Source organism: Staurois parvus, unplaced genomic scaffold (assembly GCF_062004578.1).
Source record: "Staurois parvus isolate SC_StPar_1 unplaced genomic scaffold, SC_StPar_1.0 ptg000988l, whole genome shotgun sequence".
NCBI classification, from domain to species: Eukaryota; Metazoa; Chordata; class Amphibia; order Anura; family Ranidae; genus Staurois; species Staurois parvus.
This window is the reverse complement of record NW_028318784.1, coordinates 7,668,456-7,688,958: the sequence shown is the minus strand read 5'-3', so window position 1 is coordinate 7,688,958 and position 20,503 is coordinate 7,668,456. Positions and strand designations below refer to the sequence as shown.

Sequence of the window (20,503 nt, the reverse complement as noted above, 5' to 3'; positions counted from 1 at the left end):
GTCAAGTTGCCTTACTGCTGCTAGTTCAGGTACAAAGAAATAATGATCCAGCTCTGAGCTGACACCCTGAGACCACTGATCACCTGCCATCCCCCCTTTTGGTGACAATGCCCTCTTCTCTTTCCTGTGAGGACCCCCCAGTGTCCAACAAATAGGATAGTGACACCCATAAGAAGGACCCCTCCAGGAAGCACACAGAAGAGTAGAAGACTTGTCCAGGGGCGTCACATGATTTGGGTGCCAAGTAAGCTAAAATGGGCATTAGCTATTTTTATACTAAAGTGATCAGTTAGAGGAAAGTAGAAGGGAGGGTTCAGAGGGTAGGGTTATCCTGGAGGGGGGCTTTAAGTCTGTCCATAGGCAGTTCAAATGTCTCATGATTCCTGTGAAACCAACTGATAAAGGAGCAGTTGGTGGCCCTTCCAACACCACTCATCTTGACAAATGTAAAACAAGGAATCAAAGGCGTTGAGCAGGAAAAAAGTCAGCTGAACAGTGACTGCGGCCAATTAGTTGCAATTGTAGTTAGGGTATTCGGACAGCCTCGGTTTCCAGCTGTCAGAATACAATAGCCAACGGTGCGAGAATCAATTATTCACGCTGTTTAGTGTGGGTGGAAGAATCTCTGGGTTCCATCTGATTTATATGTATGCCAGCATAATGCTGGCCTTAGGCAGCTTGAATTTCATCTGATTCCTGCTGAATTGGCTGAAATTCAAACAATGGATGGTTCTGCACCTAGCTGTTGGGTGAAAAAATTAATCGACCAAACAACAAGTACATCCAATTGGGTGAAGTCATGTAAAGGCAGCGGTGGGTGCTGCGGCTGCCAAATACAATGTTCACAAATGGAGATCCTCCATTCTGTTGAGTATGGATGGGGGAATCAGTTGGTTTTCTCACATTCAGCCTGTGGGGCTGTACATGAGAAATCGAGACATTTATCATTAGCTAAACACCAGTTAAAACTCACTGACAAGGCTTGTGTTTTACAAACATTTTCCCATGATCATGTTCAGCCAGCGAAGCAAGGGTTTTGGGAGCATGCTGGGCATACCAACTTTCCTGGCCATCATTCTATCCTTTCCATGTTCCCTCAATACATTACATCCCTACACCCAAAATGGACCTAGCATCACATATTTTTTTCTCACTATAAAAGTGCATGCATGCTAGGTAAGTAGTGCAATAATTATAGGTACTTATTACCTCTCATTTATTTGAACAACGATGGTACCATCCTGGAAAGAAAAGCAGACATCATTGATGGTCAGCATCTACTTCCAAGACTGAGATACTGGCTCATAGATAATACATATGTAAATTCTGGTGCCTGCGCAGTTCTTGAGTTTTCACAGATGTCTTACACAAATCAGCCCCTGCTGCAGCTTTTCACTTTGTGATTTCCTGCAGAGTTACAACGTTGCAGTCTGATCACTAGGGGAGAGCAGATGTAGGAAATGCTTCTTCCTGCCTGCAACATACAGTACCCGTGACATTATATCAGCCTAGGCAAAGTCACTGGACTGGAGCTTGTGGACCATTTTTTTAATGATGAAGTTGGAACTTTTTTGAAAAATAAAACTGTTGTTGTATATTGTGACTTGTTGGGAAATTATTAGGCAGACTTCTAAAGTTACCTAAAGTTCCACTTTAAAGTGACATTAAAGCTTTGTTCTTTCAAAATAACAATCATGTCATATTTACCTACTCTGTGCAGCCTTGATCTTCTTTTCAGGTCCCCCGTCAGCGCTCCTCCCCCTCGAGCAGTGCCCCCAGAGGAAGCCACTTGCCCTGAGGGCACCGCTGTGGTCTAGCTCCTGAGCTGCTACTCTATGCATCCATAAGACACAAAGAGCCACGGCCCCGCCCCATCCCCCAATCTCTCATTGGCTCACTGGCTGTGATTGCCAGCAGACAGCTCCTGTCTCAGCCAATGAGGAGGGAGAGTCCCCATACAGCTGCGGCTATTGTGAATATCAATGGATCAGAGGGGGCTCAGGTAAGTATTGAGGGGGGGCTGGGGAGCCGCTACACACAAAGTTTTTTTTACCTTCATGCATAGAATGCATGAAGGTAATAATTCTTGAGCCTTTAGGACCACTTTAAAGTAGATATAAACTCTAGCTAGATGACATTTATTTTGCCAATTCCCAGTGTGTAAGCATATGCCATGGTTTTTTTTTTTTTTGCATCTCATTGGAGACAATCACCTACAGCCACTCTGACACTTCCTATCTACATTCACTCCCTCCAGCATTGATTGCACATCATTGCTCTAGACTGGCTTTCTTATAGTCACAATGGAGGACCATGCCTGCACAATGTGTGACTGAGCCGGCACCGCGGGCCCCACAACTGTAAGCAACATTTGTGTTTGGTAGCCTACTGTGTGTAGAAGGTCCCTTAAAATGAGGTCCATTTACTTTAGGCAGACAGTTCACTTTGCAAGGGAATTGTCCCTTAGCTTAGTGAATATGGTGAAAATTCACTTTGCAAACAATGCCCAATTACATGCTTGGAAAATAAAAATAGTTAGGTTGTACATGATTGGATAATGGAAATCAGCAAAACTCCCCCCTCATTTACTAAACAAAGGGAAGTTTCCCTTGCAAAGTGATCAGCCTAGTTGCCTTTAGTACATCAACCCCAAAATGTTAAACTATACTTGGCGAGATATAGCAAAAAGAAAGCAAAAACATTTAATATATACTGCTTACCTCAAACAACTACAGGTACATTAATCATACATTTGTGTTGTATCAGCTAATACACAAGTGCATACAATCACACTTCAATGTATTTTGTTATAAACATTGTTCCTAAATATAGGACTTTGTACATATGTGCTACGTCCATTTTGATGCATAGGCAAGAGGCTCACATGCTCGCACTGAGGGAACTGTTCCACTTTTTATGATAGCTATGCTTAGCTAAACAGCATTTGACAGAAACCCAATCATGTCAAAGGCTGACTAATGATGTGTACAGTCAAAGCTGGATCTTCAGGTCAACGTATTGTAGAGAAGCAGCCTTCCTCAGCACTGCACTTTATGGCTTGTTATATGCTTGTGTCAGCTCTGTGTGCGTCACTTTGCAGCAATCCTGGGTGCTTAAATGAAAAGAAGAAAATATAGATCATTGATCCCAATGGGACAGGTCACATTGGAGAATTACCATGCACCTGAAACATATACTTGTTCTACAAACTCAGATACATAATAGAAGATGCCTACATAATCCCATAACTATGCTGGTCAAGACAGAAGATTGTAGTGGGACATGGGAGCAAGATCCAACAGCAGACCAACTCTGTGTTTTATATAAATGATGTCTAGCTATAATGCCCTCACACATTACTTAAAGGAAACTTTTAAGAATGGACAGAAAAACCAGAAAGGGAAGACCAAATTTCCCAACCAGGAGGGTCCCTTTGCCCGGCACAGGTGAAGGAAAAGGGACACATTGCCCGGCACAGGTGAAGGAAAAGGGACACATTGCCCGGCACAGGTGAAGGAAAAGGGACACATTGCCCGGCACAGGTGAAGGAAAAGGGACACATTGCCCGGCACAGGTGAAGGAAAAGGGACACATTGCCCGGCACAGGTGAAGGAAAAGGGACACATTGCCCGGCACAGGTGAAGGAAAAGGGACACATTGCCCGGCACAGGTGAAGGAAAAGGGACACATTGCCCGGCACAGGTGAAGGAAAAAGGACACATTGCCCGGCACAGGTGAAGGAAAGGGACACATTGCCCGGCACAGGTGAAGGAAAGGGACACATTGCCCGGCACAGGTGAAGGAAAGGGACACATTGCCCGGCACAGGTGAAGGAAAGGGACACATTGCCCGGCACAGGTGAAGGAAAGGGACACATTGCCCGGCACAGGTGAAGGAAAGGGACACATTGCCCGGCACAGCTGAAGGAAAGGGACACATTGCCCGGCACAGCTGAAGGAAAGGGACACATTGCCCGACACGGCTAAAGGAAAGGGACACATTGCCCGGCATGGCTAAAGGAAAGGGACACTTTGCCCGGCATGGCTAAAGGAAACGGTCACTTTGCCCGGCATGGCTAAAGGAAAGGGTCACTTTGCCCGGCATGGCTAAAGGAAAGGGTCACTTTGCCCGGCGCTGGTGAAGAAAAGGTTGACTTTATTAATCTATGAGCATCATTCTTCCCATGCTTAAAGGGGCTTTCCACTTTCAACGCAATAGTGGTGAAAAAAATGTTCCCCTGTCACAACCTCAACAATGAGTTCTTACAATGATTGAAAGAAGCAAATACAAGGCCTCCAGAGAAGCTTTTTCTTGTATGATGCAGCTCAGGCCTCAGGAACCCATTCACTCAATGGTGCTGTTGTGGACTACACAATTAATTTCCATTTTTTTTCCTACAGAAATCTTTCCAAGGTGGGCCATTTCTTTTATCATGAGCACAAAAGGACCCAGTGTAGTTCAGACTGACATATAAATGAAAACGTATAACCTCTAGACAACATAATTCATCCTGAGCCTTTACCATTCTACAGGAGCTGAGCAGAAATTGAACGGCTGGATCTCATCAGTTAGTGCAAGCACTTCATAATCAAGGAGCATGCAGACCCCCTAATCAGCTAAATAAAAAGAACCAAGAATTAAATTTTTTTTATGAGCAATGTTTTTTCTGAACATCAGATCAAAATAACCAAAATGTTCCATTACAGTAAAATGTTTGTAAGTAAATAGAGATTTTCCTTGCCGCAAACGGACTGTTAGCTAGCTATCGACAGCAGGTTGATATCTGAAGCATCACTTGCAAGGAGAACAGTAGATGGCCAATATAAACACACCCAGATAAAGACAATCTGCAGAATCACTCCAGAGCAAATTACTGGCATGCTGGAAAGCTCTCATGTGAAAGGCACTTTAACATGGACTTACAGTGTCAAATTAACATACCATTACTGTAATCTTCAGCCTGCATCCTATCTTGAAATGATAAGCAGTCCATAAGCATATCCTTTTCATGTAGAAAATCAATGCTCCCCCACTCGGCATTCTGTCATGACTAATACCAAGTCATGGGGCTTTTTTTTTCTCATATTTGTCCACTGGCCACCAATGTAAAGGGGGACTATACCGACCACCAATATAAAGGGGGACTATACTGACTACCAATGCAAAGGGGGCAATTTTCCACTGACCACCAATAGGAAGGGATGCTGCAAGGGAACATTTTTCTACTAATCATCAATATGAGGGGATTCTCCACTCACCACCAATTTTTTTTTCTTCCACAAATTGACTACCTACTGCATGTCAAAGGGCATTTTGCCACTGATGACCAATGGAACATCATATGTAAAAGTACACTAAAAAATATCTATAAACAGCATTTTTGCTTGCACATGATTGGATGATGGAAATCAGCATATGAAGAATTACCCTTATTACAAGAAAATTATTTTTGGATGCTTTCATTACAATTTCATGATGGCATGTAATATCCCAGCCCAGGTTTTTTTTTTTTTTTGCTGTGTATAGCTGGGGAGATGTTTTTTCAATTCCTGTTCTAGAGATGAAAAAGGAAGTTACAGTATCTCCTGCAGAAACTGCCTACAGCTCTCTACCCATACCTCTGTACGAGCAGAAAACCACTGAGGTGCAGATCAGCACACTAATAATCGATTGAGAACTACAAGTGCTGTGGTGGCAGTCAGGACTTGTAGTTCATTTATTCACAGTTTGCTGTTAATGAATGATGCAACACAGACAAAGATGATTTTAAATATGACATCAACTGCAGGGAGAGGAATCCCTGTTCGCTGTCAGAGGACAGTGGTGGCAGGGCTCAGGGGTGATGGAGAGGATGTTGGTACCTGTTGAATACAATTATTATATATTTTCTGTAATACGTTTTTCTATACATACATATCAAAGTGTAACTTTACTCTCTCAATCAACAGTAATTATTTGTAATGCTTAGGCTACTAGCTTTAGTAAAATAGTAGGAAGGTATATTATATTTACTTGTCCTAAACTTTTTTTTTACATTCCTTCAGTTGCTTCCTGGTTTTGGCCTTGGCCAAAATACATCCTAGGAAACATTATAGGCATTTTTTCATCTGGAGGAGGTGCTTTCTCAGCTAAGCACATCCTCCTGCCTGCATGCCTGACATAAGGGAAGATGGATTCCAGAAAGTAAATGTTACATAAATCACTTGCCCTTACGCAAGATGGCTGCAGATAGAAATGCTGGGGGAGGGCATTTTTTTAAAAAACGGAGACATGGATGGAAGGGTGAGTTTGTCCTGAATATTAAAAATGAATTAAATATCCTTTTTGGCTTGTGGTGTTTAGATACAATTAAGTTCCCCTTTAAGTTTATTTACTTTTTATATTTATACAACACTGACAAAATATGCTGCGCTTTCCAGAGCATTCAGCATACGCTCATCTAAACTTAACTCCATAAAAGCTTATGTACACATAGGCTTTTAGCAGAGTTTAGGAGCTGCGGGATTTACGGGAGATTAAACCTCCCTCTCCTGAATGTGGAAGTATCATGTTCAGGATAGGAACATTTTGACCACTGATCACGGGAAAATGTAAAACTGTGGTTGCCGCATTTTGCTGTGGTTTTGCCGCTATTTGAGTTTTCCCGCGGCCAGCGGTCAGGGTAGGCTCGTGCACATGGAGCCCAACAGTATTTTTGGACTGAGTACGAAAACTATACTACCCAAAAGAAGCAATGCAAGCATTTGTTGAGTACATACACACACCATGCAGATATTGTTATGGATCAAATTCAAACACAAGGCAAGAGTGTCAATCACTATGTTGGAAGAAGTGCCATACAAGAAAGCCCCCCCCCCCCCTCCAAAAAAATAAAGAAAAAAAAAACAACAAAAGGAAACAAAAAAAAAAAACAAAGGAGCGTAGATCTCCCGTCCAGCCAACCTAGTGTAGACTTGAAAACGGCCTTAGCCCATGAGTTTCCACCAAAGCGACACCAGGGAGAGGGGTTGTGGTTTTGGCAGGAACTCATGGGCTGAGGTCGTTTTCAAGACTACACTAGGTTGGATGGACGGGAGTGCGGTGCGTCTTTCATTTTATACATGCATCGCTTTGGATAAGCACCTTTGGCAGCCTGCACCTTTTCCCCTGGTGACTGCGGGAGTTTGGCTTCCCCAGCTTGAGCGGCATTCATAATCTAGCACTAAGGTCACAAAAGGAAACCGCAGTTTTATTTGCTAAACAATTTTTACTTCTCTCCATTGAAGTGAAATAAAGAATCAACACTTTTATTATTATACAGAATTTATATAGCGCCAATAGTTTGCTCAGCGCTTTACATTACAATGGGAGACAGTACAGTAACAATACGATTCAATACATGAGGGGTTTGAGGATCTTCAATGAAGTAGGTTTATTCAGCTGTCTGGGAACAAGCAATTCAGGCAAGTTCAAAGTATATAGGCTCACAGGCCTTCTGAACAATAAAACTATGTTTTAACTTTGAATTATCTCCAAAGATCAGATAATAATGCCACCCAGTACTTGTATCTTGACCTTACCAAGAACAGTAGATGGTTCATCTTGTCTTAATAAGACTCCTTCATATCAAGGTTGGAAAAACAGCTTTCTTGTGGCTTTGGACTTATTGTTCCTTCATACAAGGTCAGACTTTATGTCATTGAATCCTTGTTACCTCGACCTACAAAGCTAAATGTCCTACATACTAGCTATTCACGCAACTCATCATATATGTATTACAAGTGTATATAAAACTTTAAGTGTTCATGAACATGGGGCATCTTAGATGCCTGGTGTACTTTCCCAACATCTTCCCAAACCCGGGATGGCACACCCACTGCATACTGCCTGCCATACAACTCAATGGTTCTATGTGACCGTGCTCTTGTGAATGGCAATGCTTTTCTACACTGGCAATTACCCACGCATGCATGTCTGACATATATTCCAAGTATAAAACTTTTTTCATCCCACCACCCTTGGTGTAACCAAGCACTAAAACGTGTCCTAAAAGTTGTGCAAAACTATGTAGCTACCCAAGAACATTGCAGTGTTTATGGAGCTCATGTTCTCTGTGAAGGACACTCCGTGAAGAACAATGAAAAAAACAGACCAATGCTTTCCTCTGTCTATGAATATCTGGCTTAATACGAAAGGGTAGTTCAAATATTGAATTCTCATTTCTATATAGAAAGATACACCGTTGCATAGATAGTCTGGCTGAAAAAAGACAAAAGTCCATACTCTGCAGGCTTCTAAAATTAATGTAGATGTGAACCCTCACTTTGTAAAACAACCCATTCAGTTTAAAATAGAAATGAAAAGCAAAATATTTGTGCAGAGCAGTGTTTCTGAACCTTTTTTCAGTCAAGGAACCCTTTAAAATCCTGCACAATCTCAGGTCACCCATTACAAAAAGTAAAAAAAAAACAACTAATAGTTTTGCAGAACGCAGCAAAATCTGCACATGTGGGACACCCAACATTAGAGGTGATTTATTCATCAGAACCAAAAATACAACCTTGCACACTGGCACTGACTAGTATTCCATTGAAGTGCATCCTGAAATTATGGTTTCAGTTTTTGCATCAAAACTTTAATTTTGGTGCACCACTAGTAAAGAATGTCAATATCTCACTATAACATATAGTCATGAATTCTACACATTGCCACACAGCACAATCTTGTCAAACAGGGCAGGTGACCTGATTTTTCTCTGTTCTAGTTTCATTTTAACTTACAGGTCCTCTCCCCACCATGACTGTACAGTGAAAAAGAGAAACAGCACACTAATGAGCTCCTCTCTCCACTTATCAGCATGCCCCTCGTACCTCCACTTGATTAGCTACTTGTACTGCTTCTCCCTCCCTGTCTGAGCTCTGCTGCAGAAACTTTACTGTAGACTGGTGCCAAGTTATATTCTGGTACTTACCCTGCTTGTATTTAACCAGATACATTTAATGTGTTAAGGAATACAGAACTGCATTAAATTGTGCCTTTTATATATACATGAAGTTCCACTTTATGTCCACGTTTCAGCTTTATGTCACATTTTATTTTTGTTTATGGAACCAGTACAAAATTTGCAAACTTTCCCTAAATAAGTAAATATGGTGAATGTGAGCTGCTACATTTGAAAGACATCAAGATTGTTTTTTTTTTTTACACCAAAAATTAATATTTTCTTTCCAGAATAGACACAAAGCATCCTTCTTGCACTAAAGCTACTGTCATTCCTAAAGTGTTTGCAGTCTTTTTAAGACTACAGTGATGATTTGTGACATTTTACTAAAATCGAAGGCAGATGTTTGGTACCAGACAAATGGCCACTTTTCACGCAATCATCATAAATCTAATTAATCAGTTAGCTAAAAAAAAAAAAAAAATAGCAAACGTTGTAGCAAGCATTTTAGTAAAAATATTTTGATTGGCAGACCACCATGTCTACTTCAAAAACGACCTCTGTAACCTCCGTCATCAAAGTGCTTCCACCCCAAATGGAGTAGCAACAGTTTAAACTAGGGCATGCAAAATAGCATTAGGGAGTTAATGCACCGTGACTTTAAAATAAACATTAGCCCATCACTTGTAATCTCCTTTCACAAAACCCTCCCATTGCGAAGTGGATCACTGACAACACCACTGGTATATTTATTTCCATTCTGTATGATAAAATCATGATTTGCCAGAGACACCGGAGACAGAGGAACAGGACAAAACGCCGGACAACATTAACATGACTTGCCGAGCAGACAACAAACACAAATCAGACTGCCCGTCAGTTTGTTGGCTGCTATTTTGAAGTTGACAAACATTGACTAATACTTGATGACGATTCAGTGATGGGATCATGTTCTTCACGAGGGCAAAATACTACTTAAGAAGGCTGCAGAGAACTGGTTATATATATAGCATGAATAGGCCTGAACTGGTAGCCAACAGCAGAGTTTAAAAAAAACACCAGTATAAAACACCGAGAAGACAGAGAACGCATTAACAACTATTAAGCAGATTTTATAGAGAGGAAATAGGCACAACCCTCTAAAACAGGGGCTGGCAACTGATCCATCGCAGCCAAGAAGCAGGTAGATCCCAACCCAGACATACTATCAGATGCTGACCCCGCACCGCCTGTCAACCCTCAGATCAGAATGGTAATATGAATGTAGAGCCAATGGAAGACCTTTGCTTATCCTCAGAGATGACATGTTCTATTACACAGTTGAGGTGAAAACTGCGAGGTATCGGAGATCTGCTGCACCAAATTCATGAGGGGGTGTGGTTGTGCTATAGTACTGAACTCTGCATTACTGACCCCTGCACACTGATTAACATAACCCCCCCCCCTTTTACTTACTACTGACCTCTGAACTGTGCATCACCTACTATTGACCCTTGCACTCTGCATTACTTACTCCTAGCCCCTGCCACTTTGCTTTACTTGCCCCTGGCCCCTGCCACTTTGCTTTACTTGCCCCTGGCCCCTGCCACTTTGCTTTACTTGCCCCTGGCCCCTGCCACTTTGCTTTACTTGCCCCTGGCCCCTGCCACTTTGCTTTACTTGCCCCTGGCCCCTGCCACTCTGCTTTACTTGCCCCTGGCCCCTGCCACTCTGCATTACTTACTCCTGGCCCCTGCACTTTGCTTTTCTTACTCCTGGCCTCTGCCGTTGCTTTACTTACTCCTGCATTTCACTTTATTTTCTCCTGGCCCCCATATTCTGCATTACTTACTCGTGACCCCTGCACTCTACATTACTTACTCGTGACCCCTGCACTCTACATTACTTACTCGTGACCCCTGCACTCTACATTACTTACTCGTGACCCCTGCACTCTACATTACTTACTCGTGACCCCTGCACTCTACATTACTTACTCGTGACCCCTGCACTCTACATTACTTACTCGTGACCCCTGCACTCTACATTACTTACTCGTGACCCCTGCACTCTGCATTACTTACTCGTGACCTCTGCAATCTGTGTTACATACTACTGACACCTAAACATTACTTTTTAATGGGGCCTTGCTAGATTATCTCCTTAAAAAATTGAGTCAAATCCTGGTGATCCTTGATCTCTTCAAAGTTAGTTAAGTAGATCTCCATCTCTTCAGAGTTGCCCATCTCTGTTTTAGGTCAGCAATTGCAGCTCCCATAGACACAACAGGGCAAGTTCTTTTTAAATGCATTCTACAACTGAAAAATGTGGAATACAGTATAGAAGCTGCATCAGAGCTTTCTTTAAGTACACTGACATATAGACTTGGGGGATGATTTACTAAAACTGGAGAATGCTAAACTTGAATTATGGAGAGCTCTTACTAAATTCTATGGTGCCCCAAAACAGCTCATATACTTACTGAATATCAAATTCAGGCAACGGAATGTTCATCTATGAACAGGCCCACTAAGAATAATGGGAGTCTTCATCTTCAGGAATGTCGCGCTACAGGAATCGCATCAGGTGTGAATAGGGCTAATTAACTGGTGAATTTCTGCATATCCAAGTGCCCGTTTTTGTTTGTGACAACCTCTCATTAAAATTCTAATTCCAAAAGGGACCTTATCTGTAGGCATTCCAGTTCCACCTGTCACATTTGCCAACTGCACTTGATTTTACAAGTCAGTCCCTGATTTTAGAAAGTGTTTATGTTTTTTAATGATTACTGTGTTCCATGAACTAAGACCTGATTCACATTTTAATATGTTTTGCAGAAATGCCCTACAGTCCATTTAACATGGTTTCTTAAGGGACACGTTCTCACTTATGCGTTTTCAGCTGCTGCATTTTTGGAAAGGGTCAGGGACTTTTTTTTCTCCGCAGCAGACTGCATTTTTGGTGCAATAGACTTCAATGGAATTGCACCAAAAAAGTATGTATTGTGTTTTTGATGAGTATTGCATTTTTTTTTGGCCAATAGGAAAGTGTGACTTTGATGCAACTTCCATGTGACTTTACACTCTCTAACACTCAAGTCACATCAAAGTAATGCTGGAACATTTTCAAAGTCACAGCAACCTTGAGTGCAAGAGTGTAAAATCGCATCAAAGATGCACTTAGTACTTTCCTATGGGCAAATAAAACACAAAATGCATCAAAAACACATGTTCAAAAATGCACAGGTGTGAACCAGGGCTAAGTTAACATTTTAGGGATTCCGGTGATCTAAGCTGGTAATAGAATTTTATTCTAAATTTTCCTATCACTATCGGGGTAAAGACAAATTCAATTTCAACTGCAGTGATGAGAAAATTGAAAAAGGAGCAGGATGGAACATTTTTCTTATAAAAACTTCTAATAGTGTATGAGGCTTTCATTTGATAAAGTCCATTCGTTCTTTATCAAATGTTGAATGATATTCATCAAACCACTGAATGTCCTGATAATTTTTGCACGACTGGTTGGACAAAAATATACTATGTATGGCCAGCTTTAACAATTTGGGAAGCATCATATAATCGAGGATTGAGAGTTTATGGGTACCCTAAAAGCCATATTGAGGGGTAATAGCCTATACTCGCTAGCTCAGAAGCAAGGTGCAGCTGAAAATGAATTTTAAAACAGCGACATCTATGACACACCTTCGGAGGGCCTTTCTAGCCACAATCTGTAGTGAGCCAGATTGGATCCCACGATATCTTGTTGGGGGACTAACTACTGGAAGTCACATTATAGATTATACACAAGGAACAAATGAAAACGGACTACAGATGGATGAATACAGTAGTAAGCAAGACAATTTACAGGGCTCAACATCTCATTCACTATTGGATAACCCATGAGGCACTAATGATCCCAGCATGTCGGCCTGCTGTAGACATTGTCTTTTCTAACATATGCCATTAAAAAATGACAAGGATCCATTCACTGTATAGTCTATTGTAGCATAAAAACTGCAAACACATTTTTAACAGGCAAACCTGTTAAAAAAATGACATAACATACTGTACATAGTGTAGAATGTAACATAGCAAAGAGGATGTAAAATAATACATGCCACAACCTGATATTATACTGAATATTACAATAAAAGGTAGATCCACTGAAAATATGTGTTTTTGGTAGATACTGGAAAGTAAAAGCACCTGACGGTTCCTTATCTTCTCCCGGGGAGCCTACAGGTGAGATCTTTGTGCTCAAGCTCCCGGCTTTGCACACCAACTGGGGCCATTATCAAGGGTTCCAACTAGCTCTATGGATTTTTTTCTTATTTATTTTTTCTTATGGATAATAGAAGCTGGTAATAGAATTGTATTCTACATTTTTCAATTTTCCTATCATCACTGGGGTAAAGACAAATTCAATTTCAACCACAGTGATGAGGAAATTCAAAAAGGGAGCAGGATGGAACCTTTTTTCTTAAACTCTTCTAATAGTGTACGTGGTTTTCATTTGGTAAAGTCCATTCATTCATAATCAAATGTTCATAAAGCAAATTCAATTTTGAAGCACTTTGGAATGATATTCATCAAACCATTGAGAGGACTGATATTTGAACACCCGAGGCAGGTTAGGATGCGCAAAACCCCCAGGTCGAAATAAGCACAGTAGTAATACTGGTAAGGAACTCTCACTATTGGGGTTTCCAAGATATAAAAGAAGCCAGGAGCTGAATCAGCCCATCAGACTCCACCTATAATCAATGCACTGCTTTTCGGCAGACCGGCCCTTTCAGTAGGAGCATATTCAAGATGAACACAGTTTCTACCATGATTTCGTTAGACTCTGGCACAGCCTATGTATCTACAACTACAAACCGGTCATCTAGAGCAGGGGTCTCCAAACTATGGCCCTCCAGCTGTTGAAGTACTACAAGTCCCATCATGACTCTGGGAGTCTTGCCTGTTGCTATCAAAGTCTTGCAAGGTCTCATGGGACTTGCAGTTCCTCAACACCTGGAGGGCCATAATTTGGAGAATCCTGAATTCTAGAGTACTATATTTCGCAAAGGGATTAGATTGGACGAGTAACTTGTGAACACCAACCGACACGCTTAAACCAGAAATGCATGAGCCACAGCACCTATGCCAACAGATACATAAAATTATTTTTTTTATTTACAAATGCAATTAAATAACTGGGAATTATTAATGTTAATCTAAATGCACGCAGTCACTCTCCGCTTTTTAATTGCTCAGAGTTGAAACAAAACATCAAAGGCTCCTGACACCACAAACTGGCTTTTTTATTATGGGAAAAGGCAGCCACCCACAGCAACCAATCAGCTGTCATCTTTCATTGTCCTGGCTGTAAACTGATGAAAGGAGAAATCAGGCTGGGTAATATGGATTATTACAGTTGACATTCCATTGCTGCTCTTTGCATACTCTAATTACATAAACCCCTATTATAAAAGAATAAGCCATCTGCCTTGCACAAGTCAAAAAATTTATTTTTTTAAGTGTATTTTCTGGTACAATATAGCAAATATTTAGGGTTTTTTGTGATCACTACTCCCGTGTTTTTTTCCCCCTTACATTATTTACAAATCAATTTCATCAACACAAAAATAAGAGCAAAACACACACAGAGCAACAAATACTAAGATTATTAAAAGAAAAAAAAAATTATGCAGAATGTTAACCATTATTTCTTAAATAAATCAAGCAGATTAAATTCATTTTTTTTTTTTTTACAACAAAGACTGCAATTTGCTGCCAGTCAATAAGCACCAATCTGCCTCTTCCATTTGCATTACATGAAATGTGACATCTTAAATTGCGATATAAAGTCAGAACAATGCAGGGGAAGCCAGCTGTGGTTAAAGTAAACCACACTTGCGAGATGATTACAACCATGACTTGGGAGTCCTGCCAGTTATTGGCCAGTCAGTGTGAGTCACTGGAACAATCATTTTCCCGGCTCTGCTACATACTCTAATCATGAGCTTTTTTTTTTTTTTTTCCTTTTGAGCAATATAACCTCCATCACCCATCTGAAAAATCGGTGAATTCTTCCCAACAGATGTAATTTTATTATGAGCAGACCATCAGTCCCTACGTGTATTCGGTCTCCATCGATATTATTTAACATGGCCAACAGCAATTCCCAATGTGGAGCAGCCTATAGCAACCAACAGGTATCATATCAAATTATCCTGACTGCACTGGGAAAAAATAAAATGAGAATTCTTTTCAGCCCTCAGTTTGGACCAGCAGATAACAAGCTTGTTATAGGTCTTATGCACCATATTACAGATCTGTCAGTTGCCCCAACACAAATTCATTCAGGAAAAAGTGACCACGTGCAGTCCTAAGCGTTCCCTGCGCATATATGTTGTCATTATGACTATCACATCCTAGAAGGGCTTGTCTGCCATTTCCACCCTCCAGCTAAGCACAAAATACTGTAAAATACTTCCAGCCAATAACAGTACAATAGGTGTTGCAACATACTGCATCTACACACTCAGACCAAAGCATGGCCCCCATGCCTTAAAGCAAAACCACAGCTAAAGAAATAAAAACGACACTGCTGACCTCTCCTTCTGAGTATGCAAGTTTCCGGGCGGGCTCCAGCCCCAGAGTTTTGGACTCACTGACCCCTGAACCAGCATGCAGCTAGTGAGGTCAGGAAAGTCTCAAAGTGACACTAAACAGTCCCATTATTCTCAAAAAACAATCTATACACATCTGATACTTTTGTCTATTTTTATCTATTAATCTATATTTCATTAAATCATTTCTTACTGTGAGCTCCTGAACATCTCCTTTTCCCTCTCACTTCTGTTTCTTTGGAAGGAGCAGTGCATGTTAGTTGCAGTCATGTGCACTTCTCTATGCACACTATGTCCATAGTCTCCAGTCCATCTTGGAAGCCAGCAAGAAGAGAGGGTGGCTAGTCATACAGTGGGGACATGGAAAACGAACGTAGCCACACTCTAACAGGAAGTCAGAATACGATATTGAAAAAAAAAAAAAACTGAAGGAAGTGAAGAGCAACAAAAGGTATTTTTTGAGTTAGGAGTACATACTTGAATAGATTTTGTTTTAGTAAACAGAGTTTAGTGTCACTTTAACACTTGTTCCAGGTCAATGGCTTTGCAACAGCCAGGCAAACAGCATTTTCAAAGCATAAGGATCAGCAATCAGCCTATACACGATGTCTTTTAATGTCTAGCTGCCCCAACTAAAAACAGTTAAAAAAAAAAAAGTGATGCAAAAATACTTAAGTCTAAAACAAGCCCCACCAAGCACAACAAATGAATAGAAGGTTTTACTTGTAGCTCATAATATGATCTCTTAGCCCAAAGAGCTAGCACTTCATCACTGCATTCTATGCATAATAATAAAGCGAGCAGAAGTCACAATATGTCCTCAGTCATATTTTAATATTAAAATAATAGTAATACTTATAGGCAAAGCATAAGCCTGCTGAAGGAATCAGTCACCAGACATGCCACCATGCAAAACTCACAAATGCTGACATTCTACTCTGAGCAAAACAGGTCACTGGCTCAAAGAGTCATCTCTATACCATGCTGAGCGTTCCATGATCTGCACGTCTGTCCAGTAGAAATCGTGTCATGTAACAATATTAGTGTCGTGTAACAAAATCGCTACAAGTTCATATCCTGTGCATGCTACATACAGCTAACCTCAATCTGACAGCCCCCTGCCCTGATGAGTCAAATCTTGCAGTGTGACACCCAAGATGTGTGTGCAACATCCGTGCCCCCTCCTCAGGTTAATGATTACTGGCCTTTTTCCTGTAAGTAACTAGTCTGGACTTCTGTGACCTGCTCTCCATCCTGGGGAGGTGGGGGTTGGGCCCCTGGGTGGCAGTCCTCCCCTGAAATGTCACTGTGCCAGATTCCCAAGGTGCAGCATTACCTCATTTCCATGAGCCCCTGAGCCAGAGGTCTGATCACAAAGCCACACTTCCTGCTCACACAAGGGGGCACCCAAGCTGGTAAGTGTGCCCAGCCTGTCATTTCTGGGTGCCCAGCCTGCCCTGCTCCCAGCACCCTGGCATCCCAGCATCTCTGTTCCCAGCACCCTACCATCTCTGCTCCCAGCACCCTACCATCTCTGCTCCCAGCACCCTGGCATCCCAGCACCCTACCATTTCTGCTCCCAGCACCCTGGCATCACAGCACCCTACAATCTCTGTTCCCAGCATCCTACAATCTCTGTTCCCAGCACCCTGGCATCCCAGCACCCTACCATCTCTGTTCCCAGCACCCTACCATCTCTGTTCCCAGCACCCTGACATCCCAGCACCCTACCATCTCTGCTCCCAGCACCCTGGCAGCCCAGCACCCTACCATCTCTGCTCCCAGCACCCTACAATCTCTGCTCCCAGCACCCTGGCATCCCAGCACCCTACCATCTCTGCTCCCAGCACCCTACCATCTCTGCTCCCAGCACCCTACAATCTCTGCTCCCAGCACCCTGGCATCCCAGCACCCTACCATCTCTGCTCCCAGCACCCTGGAATCCCTGTGCCCTGCTCTCAGCACCCTGGTATCTGTGCAACCTGCCACCTTCGCTTCCAGCACCCTGGAATCTCTGCACCCTGTTGTCAGCACCCTGGCTTCCAAGCACCCCTAATCGCAGAACCCTGCCATAACAGCACTCTGCCCCTTGAGCCCAGCAGCCTGACACCCCTGAGCCCAGCATCCTGACACCCCTGAGCCCAGCATCCTGACACCCCTGAGCCCAGCATCCTGACACCCCTGAGCCCAGCATCCTGACACCCCTGAGCCCAGCAGCCTGACACCCCTGAGCCCAGCATCCTGACACCCCTGAGCCCAGCATCCTGACACCCCTGAGCCCAGCAGCCTGACACATCCTGTTTCAAGTACCCTGCCACCCCTGATCTCAGCACCCTGCCACATCCAGCTCCAGCACCCTGCCACCCCTGATCTCAGCACCCTGCCACATCCAGCTCCAGCACCCTGCCACCCCTGATCCCAGCAATCCCTGCTCCTACCACCCCTGATCCCAGCAATCCCTGCTCCTACCACCCTGCCACCCCTGATCCCAGCAATCCCTGCTCCTACCACCCTGACATCCCTGATCCCAGCACCCTGTCACCCCTGATCCCAGCAATCCCTGCTCTCACCACCCTGCCATCCCTGATCCCTGCACCCAGCAATTCCTGCTCCCACCACCCTGCTACAACAGCACTCTGCCACCCCTGATCCTACCACCTCTCAGTCCAGTACCCTGCCACATCCTGTTTTTCAGCACCCTGCCATCCCACCAACCTGCCACCCCTGAGCCCAGCACCCTGCCACATCCAGTTCCAGCACCCTGCCATCCCTGCTCTCACCACAGCAGAACCCTGCCACCCCTAATCCCAGCACCCTGCCATCCTAGCACTCGGCAATCCTTGCTCCCACAACAACACCCCTGATCTCAACACCCTGCCACCCCTGAGCCCAGAAAACTTTGGTGAGGGTGTAGAGGGGTGGGGGTCCCCGACCCTGCATAGAGCAGATCAGGCGGTGTACATTCATCCCCCCGATCCCCCCTCTCCAGCCTCCCTCCACCTCCTCCCAGGCTGGCGGAGTCAGACACAAGGCTGATCCGAAGATACAATGTAACCACCATCTCCCCGAACAATGCCGGCCGGCCGCACTCACCCCCGGAGCTCCTCTCCTCCGTCCTCTCCGCCCCGAACACAAAGACTCCACATTGTCCCTCCAAATCCAGCGATCTCCGGGCGGCCCGTCCTCCTTCCTCGTCTCTGCAGTAATGTCTGAGTGTCCCAGCCTCCCTCCCCGCACTACTAATCCTCCTCCACCTCACCCGGCACTGCACACAGCCCTCCCTCCCACCGGCCTCACCGCCCGCACCGCCCGCCTGCCTGCCATCCACAGCCCTGCTTAACCCTTCCCTCCTTCCACCCACACACTGCTGTCACTGGACGAGCCTCTGTACTCCGCCACTGCTGCCGGGGGCGCCATCACTGCGCACTCTAATTACAGGGCAAGCATTTGCTGCTCTTGCTTTAGTGTTTCTATTCCTCCTGCTATTTATTAAAAGACTAGTAGGAGAAATGGCATCTGATGGGCTATATACGGTATAATAATAATAATAGATTCTGCTTACTCCCACTACTATTTTAGTTGGAAACAAGGTAGAATAAATGCCACTAAATGGGCTGAGAGAGGCTGTATAATAACAACAATAATCATAATAATTATTATATTCATCATTTTTAGTCCTACAAGTTGGATTCCAAGTAGAATAAAAACCAACAAACAAGTTGGGGAAGCACCATAATAATAGTAATAATAATAATAATTAGTAGTAGTAGTTTACACCTGCTACTTTTCTAGCTGAAAACCACATAGAAAAAATATGGAATGGGCTACGGTATAGAAAAAATGCTAATAATAAATCATTTGTTTACTGATAATACTATTTTAGTTAGAAACCAAGTAAAACAAATGCCATCTAATGGGCTTAATGAGACTATATCCTGAATAATAATAATCATAATAATAATAATAAATACTATTTTACTGCTATTTTAGTTAGAAATCAAAGAGCATAAATGCCATCTAATAAATTAGAGGAGGCTATATGCTGTATAACAATACTACTACTACTACTACTAATATTATTTAAAAAAAAATTATTATTATTATTATTATTTGTATACAGGATTTAAATAGCACCAACAGGCTGCACACTGCTTTACAAAATGATAGCAGACAGTACAGTTACAATACAATTCAATACAAGAAAAATCTTAGGGTATTATTATTTTATTCATACTACTATTCTTGTTAGAAGCTCTGCCATCTAAAAAGTTAAAGGAGACTATATAAATAAAAATATATTTTTGAATAAGAATACCTGTTTAATCATTTTCTAAATGGAATGCCACAAGGTGGTTACAATATATATATATATAGTAGATAGATAGATATAGACATACACTATAATACAAAAAGTATTGGGACACCCCTCCAAATCATTGAATTCAGGTGTTCCAATCACCTCCATGGCCACAGGTCTATAAAATCAAGCACCTAGGCATGCAGACTGCTTCTACAAATATTTGTGAAAGAATGGGTCGCTCTCAGGAGCTCAGTGAATTCAAGCATGGTACCGTGATAGGTTGCCACCTGTGCAATAAGTCCATTCATGAAATTTCCTTGTTACTAAATATTCAACTGTTAGTGATATTATAATGAAGTGGAAGCAACTGGGAACAACAGCAACTCAGCCACAAAGTGGTAGGCCATGTAAAATGACAGAGCGGGGTCAGAGCATGCTGAAGCACACAGTGCACAGAAGTCGCCAACTGTCTGCAGAGTCAATAGCTAAAGACCTCCAAACTTTGTGTGGCCTTCAGATTAGCACAACAACAGTGTGTAGAGAGCTTCATGGAATGGGTAATGGGCAAAACAAAGCGTCAGATGCAGTGGTGTAAAGCACGTCGCCACTGGACTCTAGAGCAGTGGAGATGTGTTCTCTAGAGTGACGAATTACACTTCTCTGACAATTCCAATGGACGTGTCTG

General features: G+C 42.7%; 1 protein-coding gene across 3 annotated transcripts in view; it reads right to left on the bottom strand.

The window, feature by feature from the left end:
• The window catches only part of NRIP1 (nuclear receptor interacting protein 1), a 110,192-nt gene extending 91,399 nt beyond the window's left edge, over positions 1-18,793 (bottom strand). The window contains exon 1 of one of the 3 annotated variants that reach the window (XM_089657389.1): positions 18,612-18,793. The gene's annotated coding sequence lies outside the window, so the exon portion shown is untranslated. Of the gene's footprint in view, positions 1-15,711; positions 15,857-16,854; positions 17,219-18,611 lie in introns of those variants that run through there. The other 2 variants (XM_089657390.1, XM_089657391.1) reach the window with 2 other exon arrangements.
• Positions 18,794-20,503: the final 1,710 nt, after the last annotated feature.